The sequence below is a fragment of the Peromyscus eremicus genome, chromosome 1 (assembly GCF_949786415.1).
Source record: "Peromyscus eremicus chromosome 1, PerEre_H2_v1, whole genome shotgun sequence".
Classification (NCBI taxonomy): Eukaryota; Metazoa; Chordata; class Mammalia; order Rodentia; family Cricetidae; genus Peromyscus; species Peromyscus eremicus.
The window spans coordinates 195,316,636-195,324,028 of record NC_081416.1 but is presented as its reverse complement, the minus strand read 5'-3'; the positions used below and the strand labels follow the sequence as shown (position 1 = coordinate 195,324,028).

The following is a 7,393-nucleotide window of genomic DNA, read 5'->3' as shown; positions in this document are numbered from 1 at the left end:
GGATCTGGGGCAGATCTGTGGAGATCCTGAGCATGCTGCTTCATTTAATTTGAGCTTTGATATTTTCTTGGTGCCTTCCATCCCCCCTGGCTCTTACACTCTTCCCGTACCCTCTTCTGAAGCATTCTCTGAGACCTGAGAGAGGGGGGATTTGATAAAGATATCCAGTTTATGGTAGAGTGTTCCAAGGTCTCTCACTCTCTGTGTAATGTCTTCTGTATTTGTTCCTGTCTCCTGTAGAAGGAAGCTTCTCTGATAATGACTGAGCAAGGCAGAATGCCATTAGGAGTCATTTTATTACTACATTTTTTTTTTTTTGCATTTGGGGACCTTAGGTCACTGGGGTATCTAGTCTCATGTTCTTGGTCTAGCAGTTCTGGTAATGGGTTTTGTTACATGGAGTGGACTTCAAGTAAAACCAGTAGTTGATTGGTTACCCTCACAAGCTTTGTGCCACTTTGGCAAAACACCTTTGTAGATAAAACGTTTGGAGATAGGGGATGATTATGTTTCTATTTTGGTGGGATACAGAGTACCTTCTTGTACCAAAGACACTAGATCATAGAGGTGGTAAAGGCTCCATCTATGTAGGCATCAGCTGACTTCTTCACCTTCATTAAGTTATGTAGGTGTTGTCTTCAGCAATAGAGCCTTGCTGTCAGTTTGTGGGGAGTAGCCTATAAACTTGGAAATATCCTGGGTTGTTTGGGGATTCCCATAGGACACCTTTGCCCACTTATTAATTGTTGATCTTAGTGGGTTTTTTTGTTATAGCTCTGTAGTACAAATGGAAATTTGGGATAATGGAACCTCCCAGAGTTCATTTATTATTCAGTATTTTTTCTACCTTGGATTTTTCTGTGTTTCTATATAAAACTGAATATTGTTTTTTAAAGATCTGTAAAGAAATGTGTTGGCAATTTTTCACAGACCTGGAAAAAAAAATACTCAACTTCATATAGGAAAACAAAAACCCAGGATAGCTAAAACAATCATGAACAATAAAGCCACCTCTGGAGGCATCATCATGCCTGACCTCAAGATTTACTTTAGAACTATAGTAATAAAAACAGCTTGGTATTGGCATAGAAACCAACATGTGGACCAATGTAATCAAACTGAAGACCCTGACATTAATCCACACACCTATGAACAGCTGATTTTTGACAAAGAAGCCAAAACTGTACCATGGAAAAAAGAAAGTATCTTCAACAAATCGTGTTGGCATAATTGGATGTCGACATGTAGAAAATTGCAACTAGATCCATATCTATTGCCATGTACAAAACTCAAGTCCAAGTGGATCAAAGATCTCAACATGAAACCAGTTACACAGAACCTGATAGAAGAGAAAGTAGAAAGTAGTCTTGAATGCATTGGCACAGGAGAGCACATCCTAAATATAACACTAGTAGCACACGCACTGGGAGAAACAATAAATGGTACCTCCTGAGACTGAGAAGCTTCTGTAAGGCAAAGGACACAGTAAAGAAATCAAAATGGCAGCCTACAGAATGGAAAAAGATCTTCACGAACCCCACATCTGACAGAGGGCTATTCTCCAAAATATATAAAGAATTCAAGAAAATATACATCAAAACTCTGCCCATGATCTTCTAGAGTGTCCCTGCATTTGGCCCTGGCTACTGGGGACTCTGGCCCTGGGTGACAGACCTACTCCAGCCCCTGGGGCACAAAGCCTCTACCACTGCTTGTATGCCTTCTCTTGCCCTGCTTGTCAAGGCCACAGAGCACAACCTCCAGCCGTGTCTGTGTGGTGCTTACAAGCAAGTCCTGGCTGACTGTGCTCTCCTTACCTTCACAGCAGAAAATGCTCAGACTCTCACTGCTTGAGCTGGCTCTCTTGGCCTCTACTACCTGAGATGCTCGATAATGCCCTGAGGGTCTCAGCAATGCAGATGCTAAGTCAGCCGCTGCTCCTGCTGCTCCTGCTTGTGGAGGGGGCTTCTGAAGTCACTGCTTGTTCTTGTACTACTAAGTCTACAGTGGCTGCTTGGTCTAGCTGTGGCTGCTCAGTGCCAGACACTGATTTCTGCATACTGGCTCCCACACTGGGGATAATCAGTTCTATCCTAAATTATTTTCTTTTATACCTAAGCCTACGTTTTTCAGAACTAACGAGAGAGAGAGAGAGAGAGAGAGAGAGAGAGAGAGAGAGAGAGAGAGAATTGCTGCAGCCTAACCTTATTACCCCTAGTTTTCAAGTTATCTACAAGCAAATGTACACACAAGTGTCTACTATTGCTCTGTTCTATATTTACAATTTTATTCCTGAAAAAGAGAATCACCGCACCCTAATTAATTATCTGAGCATGCCCCCTTAACCTGTTATGTTCCTTCTCTTTATCCTCCTTCCCCAAGTCCCACCATTGGGCACCATATATAGGAGACCTGTCCAAGGGATCTTGGGGGGGAGGAGAGAGGAATAAGGAAGCATTAGATAGAAATATAGGTGAAGAAAAATGATAGAGACAGAGGACAGTTTCGGGAGGTCAATACTCAGCTGCCCAGAGTTTAATCATGATGACCTTTTTACACATCAGCAAGAGGAAGAGCAAAAGACCTCCTATTTTCAAGATCAAAGCATAATGTACACCAAGTGTAGACCCTTCAAAACACCTGGTAACAACGCATTTGGCCAAATCATCCTATTATGCAGCCCTGCTGGGTAAAGCAAGCTCAGACTTTCTTACCTTGAGTAAGGCCTTACTAGGAAGCCTCTGTGGGCCCCAACAGACCACCAACAAGTGTTCTTTCTCTGACTAATGTTTGGCTTTGGGTCTCTGCATCAGTTCCCAACAGCTGTCAGAGATAGCCTCTCTGATGAGGGCTGGACTAGGCACCAATCCTAGTCTCTGGACAATTCAGGCTCCATGTCTGGTCATCCAGGCAGTGTTGACTTGGACTCCCTCTTGTGATGTGGGCCTCAAATTAAACCATTGCTTTGCCACTCCCCTAAGTTGTGTGCAACCATTGCCCCAGGACAACTTGCAGTCAAGACAGATTGTAGGTTGAGGGTTATGTGGCTGGGTTTGTGTACCAGTTCCAGGACTACAACTCTTGCCTAGATACAGAAGATGATTCAGGCTCCATATCCTTCATTAATAGGAGTCCTTACTAGGGTCACCCTTGTAGATTCCAGGCAGTTTCCACTGTACTAGGTTTCCACATCACCCCTGCCCCCCAAACTGTCTAATTTTTGTCTTCTCCCCCCATACTCTTTCCTTCCTTCCTTCCATCCAAACCTGATCCCACCCATTCCCATCCCTACCTACCCCCAGTCTACCTGCAAAATCTATTCGATTTCCCCTTCCAAAGGAGATCCATGTGTCTCCACTTGAGCCCTCTTTGTTACTTAGCCACTCTGGGTCTGTGGGTTGTAGCATGATTATCCTTTACTTTACAGCTAATATCCAATTACAAGTGAGCACATACCTGGTTGTCTTTCAGGGTATGTGTTACTGGGGTTGTCATTGTCTTTGGGCCACTAACCAGTTCACAAAAAAGGACAAACAGATTTATTATTAATTATGAATGCTCAGCCTTAGCTTAAGCTTGTCCCTTACATTAAGTCTTTGACTTAGTTTAACCTATTCCTATTCAGCTGTGTTTTACTTTGGGGCTTTTAACCTTTCTTCCATTTTGTATGTTCTACTATCCTGTTTCCTCTGTGTGTGGCTGGCTGGCCCCTGATGTCTCCTTTTCTTTCTTCTCCTTTTTCTTTTCCTCTGGAGCCTCAATTCCTCCTCCTATTTACATTTCCTGCATGGAAGTTATGCCTATACCTCCTCCCTCAATATTGACAGTTCATCTTTTTATTAGACCAATCAGGTACCTTAGGCAGGCAAAATAAAACAGCAAAATGTCTTTACATAGTTAAACAAATGTTCCACAACATAAATAAATGCAGCATATCTTTACATAGTTAAACAAATTCAACACATCTATACAAAGTTAAACAAATGCAGCACATCTTTGAGTAGCTAAACATTCTGCAACATTCACTCACGATTACTTTTTAAAGTCCTATCTATTCACCTAAAAATTTCATTATGCCATTTTTAAACTACTGATACTACTCCATTATGTGAATGTATCACGTTTTCTTTACCTATTCTACAGTTGGGGGCCATATAAGTTGTTTCCAGTTTCTGGCTATTATAGATAAAGATACTATGAATATAGTTGTTCAAGTATCTTTTTGGTAGAATGGAGGTTCTTAGCTATATGCACAAGAGTGGAAAACTTCATCTTGAGGTAGATCCATTTCCAGTTTTTTTTAGGAACTGCAACACTGATTTCCATAGTGGCTGAACAAGTTTACATTCCCACCAGCAATGGAGGAGTGTTCCTCTTGCTCCACATCCTAGCCAGCAAGAGCTATCACTTGTTACTGACCTTAGCCATTCTGACAAGTGTAAGATAGAATCTCAAAGTAGTTTTGATTTGCATTTCCCCAATAGCTAAGGACTTCACCATTTTTTAAAGAGTTTTTTAGACATTTGAATCTCCTTTAGGGAGAATACTCTGTTTAGATCTGTACCTCATTTTAAAATTAGATTGTATGGTTAATTCACATCTAGTTTCTTGAGCCATTTTTGGTGATATTTTATTTATGCTGAAAAGTGATTTTATTTGTAGGTTAATAAATAAAGTTGCCTGGGGGTCAGAGCTAAAAGCAAAGTATTTAGCAGAAGTTCAGAGGTGATGGCACATGCCCTTAATCCGATCACATGGCAGGCAGTCTCTGTGTGTTCAAGGACACAGCGAAGTGGTGACCCGAACCTTTAATCTCAGTACGAACCATAGAGACCTGGAAGTATGTATAGACAGGCAGTGATAAGGAAATCATGTGGTTGGGTTTAAGCCAATGAGAACACAGAACAGAAAGGCAATAAAAAGATGGGTCACACAGGTCTCTCAGGGGAAGGACAGCAATGACTGGTAAGCTAAAGGCTTTGCTAGTGCTCTGATCTTTTGGGCTTTCAACTCTGCATTTCGCTCTGTGTATCTTATTTAATAAGACTGTTTAGACTTTCATCTACAGTTATTTATAAATTTTGGATATCAGCCTTCTGTATAAGTGGAGTTGCTGAGACATTTTCCCATTCTATGGGCTGCCATTCTGTCATATTGCCAGTGTCCTTTGCCTTACAGAAGCTTTTCAGTTTCATGAGGTCCCAGTTATTAATTGTTGATCTTAACACTTGCACTATACATGGTCTGTTCAGGAAGCTGTCCCTACATGAATGAGTTTAATGCTATTCCTCATTTTCTATGCTGTAAGGTTCTTTGTGTCAGATTTTAAGTTGAGGTCGTTGATCTACATGGACTTAAGTGTTATTGACAGTTGTTGTGGTCCACACCAGGAGGATTTGCTGAAGGAGATGGAGGCAGGAGGATGCTTGATATTTCCAATCTGGAGTCTTGGCATTCTACAACAGATAAAAGAATATGCCAATATATAAACAAAGAGAGATGAGCAGGGCTCATGTCAAACTTGGGAGAAGCTTTCTCTTACCACAGCAGGGTAAAAATATGCTGGAACTACGCTTGATATTGCTGATGAGAACAAAGGGGCAAACTATGGGAAAGCATATTTCTAGAAATAGAAATACGCTTACTCCCCATGGCACTGAACCTTTGGAGTAGCTTGTGAAGATGACCACAATGGATGAGAATGAGTAAGTGATGATGAATATGCACACTAGGGTGAGAATAGTTTGGGTGGCTCTGTCCTCAGGTGAGACTTTTAGAAAGTGTTGAGAACTGTGAATATGCTTGACTTGTCTTTTATGTCTGTAGAGGAGACTCACCATGGAGACACTTGAGCAGGCCATGACACCCAGACACACACCATCAGAGAAAACACAGTAAGAACGTATACAGTGCTGTAGCCACATTGCCAGAAGCAAACCATGAGCAGTACCCATAATTCATCCTGCTAGTTGCATTTTTGTTGTAAATAGGGCCTGACACTCTTGTTGGAGTCAAGATGTTTAGGATCAGGTGCACAAGCCAGCCTAGTGAGCAGGAGGGACCAATGTACTTTGTGGCTCTGTGTTTAAGAGTGATCCACCAGGAGTTGCTGGGGTTGATGGTGATCTCTTGGAAGCAACTTAGTAGGCACATGGAATACAGGGACATCCCCCTTGTTTTTCGGTAAATAAAAACTATCAATTTACATCCAACATCATCTAGGAAATACTTGAATCCAAAATCTGAAATTGTCCGTGGAATGCCTCTTGAGATGATAGACAAGCAGTTGGCGAAAGTCAAGTGCTGTATAATCAGATCTTTTGGCATTAAATGCTTTCCAGTGACTATCAAAATGAGATAATAAAATAGTATTGAGGAATTTCCAAGCACTCCTACTGTAATCTGGGAAAAGAGGAAAATTCCCATTGCCAAGTTGTCAGAAGCCATTTTCATTCCTATTAAAATTGTAAATAAGTTTATTATGGTCTGATAAATGAAGGCATCACGGGAATAGGGAGAAGCAGAGTACTAGGGAGGTCCCCAGGAATCCACAAAGATGACTCCACCATAGACTACTGGCAATGGTGGAGAGGGAGCCTCAGTTGACCTACTCTGATGATCAGATGGCTGAATACCCTAACTGTCATCATAGAACCCTCACCCAGTGACTGATGGAAACAGATGCAGAGATCCACGGCCAGGTCACGGGCGGAGCTCCAGCAATCCAATCGATGAGAGAGAGGAGGGATTCTATGAAAAAGAGATATCGAGACCATGATTGGAAAAAATACAGAGACAACTAGCCAAACTAGTGGAAACACATGAACTATGGACCAATAGCTGAGGAGCCCCCATGGTACTGGACTAGGCCCTGAGGTTAAGTGAGACAGTTGTTTAGCTTAAACTGTTCAGGGGGTCCCCAGAAAGTGGGAACGGGACCTGTCCCTAGTGCATGAGCCAGCTTTTTGGAACCTAGGGCCTATGCTGAGACACATAGCCCAGCCTTGGTGCAGGGAGGAGGGGCTTGGACCTGCTTCAACTGAATGTACCAGGCGCTGCTGGCTTCCCATGGGAGACCTTGCCTTAGAGGAGGTGGGAATGGGGGGTGGGTTGCAGGGGAAGGTTGAGGGGTTGGAGGAGGGATTACAGGGGAATCTGTGGTTGATATGTAAAATGAATAGAAAATCTCTTAATTAAAAAAAGGAGAAAAGAAAAAAATATTATGGTCAATATAACCTGGAAATACATTATGGATGTGAATTATTTCAAGATGTTAGCTAAAATAATATATGTATCCATTTACTGTATTTACATAGCTCTTTCATTGAAGAATTTCTAAAACTTTGTTCTTTATTGAAGGACATATCTGCACTCTTTAAACGGAAAGTTTTGG

General features: G+C 41.8%; 1 pseudogene; it reads right to left on the bottom strand.

Annotated features, from left to right (window-relative positions):
• Positions 1 to 5,510: 5,510 nt before the first annotated feature.
• Positions 5,511 to 6,453, bottom strand: LOC131904262 (vomeronasal type-1 receptor 4-like; annotated as a pseudogene).
• Positions 6,454 to 7,393: the final 940 nt, after the last annotated feature.